A 3,155-nucleotide genomic window follows, 5' to 3' on the forward strand; every position below is an offset into this window, starting at 1 on the left:
CACAAATTTGTAAAGGGCCTGCTCAGAGAAATACAGGCCTTGTGATGGCCAACTGTGTGCGCCCTCCTAAAAATATGTAGTGTGACATTTAAGGAAGTGGCCTGAGTGCGTTTCTCAGTCAACATCTAAAAATCAAAGGGAGGAAAAATTTACACTAATCATGGAGGAACCTGTAATTATTGGTTGCCCAAAGAGAAAAAGTAAGTGTGTAGAAGCCTGTACACGGTTGGTCTGGAAAGTTTGGTCAAGATGACTTGAAGGCTGAACACAGACTTCGTAACAACTTCTGCACCCATTATTTCATGTGGATGTCAATAAGAAGGGGAGGAAAGGAATCCTCTCTCTCTGGCAACAGCAGTACTTTTGGACAGCAAATGAAAAGAATTGATGAGGAGTGATCCAAAACACAGAACTTGAATCTGACCTGCAGGTTTGTATGTGGAGATGAAACAATAACATTCAGAACTGCAGTGATGCATCACACAGGAGGTGTTTGACGCTGACCTTGAATCTGAAAGTCCATCTCCAAATGGGACTGTTCAAAATAAAAAAGCTCCATAAACATGAAACAAGTGGCTTTCCTCAAGGAATCATTACACTTTGTTTGCCTGTGCTCACAGAATACATTTAGTCTAAGAAGGAAACACAAACCCATTGAATGTCTCCCTCCACACATGTATTTCTGGCTTACAGGCACTTAAGTGCAGTTAAGCAATATTTCTGTACAACCATAAATCCTAAGAAGAGAACAAAATACACAAAATAAGAGACTGAAAAAAGATTGTTGCCCAAAGAAAACCTGTCTTCAGTCTGTGCTCATGAAGTCAGAATGAGAAGCAGATGATCCCCTGTATGGTTTCTCAAAAATAAATTATGTGTAGTGACAAAATTGGGCTGTCCAGCAAATTTTCTAGCCTTCTGTAGTTGGGAAGAGAATTACAAATAAGGGATAGGTAAAACAAATTCAGAGGGTATTCTGGGAGAAGGGAAAGGAGGAAGTGCATTGAAAGGCAGGTGATTCGTTAAACAACAGTGTTCAGGAGTGAGGTTTACAGCCAATGCCAGTGTAAGTGGTACCCACCCAACACGGTTTAAGTGCTTGTTACTAAAGCTTCCTGTAAGACAGAGGCTGCAGGACAGGCACAGCAGGAGGATCCTTTTAATAACCAGTACCCTGGGCAGGTGGGCATGGAAATCACCTTTCTAGGTTTTAGGAAGCAGGCTCACTTCAAAACAGAAATAGGAGCCTTTCAACACAGCTGCACCAAGTACAGCGAGGGAGAAAAGCCCTTTCGAGGTCAAACCAGATTTCTTTAAATAGTCACCGGAATAACGAGAAATAGTTGCCACTCTGTGTCAGAAACTGTAACTGTGACAGTCAGTTATGTGGTGACATCACTCTTCAACTCCAGTGCAGATTCCCTCACCTGGATGGACAATTGCCAAGTGCACACGACAGGCGCTGGTGGCCTGAGCTATCGTTGTTCCATGTGGGATAAACCCTCTGCTCCCACCCCATCGGTGCCCCTCAAGCCGACCCGCAACCTAAGGATTGTTTTGAGGAGGGTATTTGACCCAGGAACTCGGGTAGCTGTGAGCAGTATATGCAACTGCATGAGTGCCAAGAAAAAGTATTCCTTTCAGAGAACTCCAAAATTTGGTGCAAAACTGCACCTGAATAATGTAGAAATTAGAAATTATATAGTTATGTCTGATGGGATGAACACACACTGGCAAGAATTCTCCCAGAATAACCCAAAAGTGTATTCCCTGGATGGCTTACAGGTACCCCAGGCATGATTTGAGCAGTGTGAGCACAGTGGGAAAGGGATCAACAAAGTGTATGCATACTCTAGGATAAAAACTTGCAAGTTTCATTGTGGAAGGGTCCAAACTGAACTCTTAAAACATTTATTTTAAATAAATGAAATATGAAAATACTATGAACTTATTTGTATATAACAATAACACTTTAATATTTAGTCAAGGAACCATGAAATCTAAAAACTTACTACTTACATTAAGAACTCACCCATTACAACTCAGTACTTCAATGATAAGATGACAAATTCTCTCAGGGGTATGAAAACACTAAAACGATCACGGTGTGGCTCTTTGGTGAGTGGAAGAAAACTAGGATATAGGAATTGTGGCTTGGACTCTTGTTATTGGCAGGGCATGAGACTTCAGGAGTGTTGGGCACATAGAAAAGCAGTAGGTGTTTGTTTGAATTCAGCATCACTTGTACCTGCCTGGGGCTCAAAGCTGTACAGTCAGGATCGGCTGAGCTGATCCATTCGTTTCCCTGGAACAGCATTGACACCTGCATTTGGCAGGATGTCCTGCTGGTAACTAGCACCACATGAGTCTGACTCAACTAAAAACTTCATTTGCAATGAGCCACAAACACATTTAAGAACTATTTTAGTGCTACAAGGTATTTCATGTTCAAGCTAGTGTTTAGCACAACCCAATTATTCCACAGTAACAATATTCTCACTAGTGACACCACAACAGCAGAACAAAGGCTAAAGTTTGACTCAAATTTTAAAAACTTAAACAGCTTTTTTTAATGGCCACACCTCACTAAAATATTTATGCTGAATATTTCCCATGCCTACTTTATACACATTAGAGCTGTTAATATAAGCAATAAAGAACCTCGAAAATACAAAAGGGCATTACTGAATCATTTAAAAAAATACTTATTTATAATTACAGTTTTGTCAAAAACTATTGTGATCTTGTATAGCTGCAGAGATAATGAAAATATTCAAGAATTATTCTGCAATTTTACAGTACTGAAGTGGAAGATTAAAAATAATAATTTCATTCTTATTTAGATTATGGAAGTGTCTGTGTTTTCTTAAAAAGTACAATATGGCTAGTGCTAATTCTAAAAGCTTGACAATATCCCCTTTTTTGGTAAGCTACTGGAATAAGCTCCATGTACAGATCCTGTACTCAAAGCAAGAAAGCAAGAAGAATAAAAGATTCAATAATCTTATAGTCACGTATGTAAAAATCGGTAGCCATACAGTGAAAAAATACTACAAAGCTTTGTCAATACAAAGGAGTATAATCATGTCACTGCATCAATTACTGCACTGCAGCACTTAAACAAAAAGCAAAACAAAACCAAACACCTTTCCCCC

This window comes from Neopelma chrysocephalum, unplaced genomic scaffold (genome assembly GCF_003984885.1).
Source record: "Neopelma chrysocephalum unplaced genomic scaffold, ASM398488v2 Primary Assembly neopelma1_96688, whole genome shotgun sequence".
Lineage (NCBI taxonomy): Eukaryota > Metazoa > Chordata > Aves > Passeriformes > Pipridae > Neopelma > Neopelma chrysocephalum.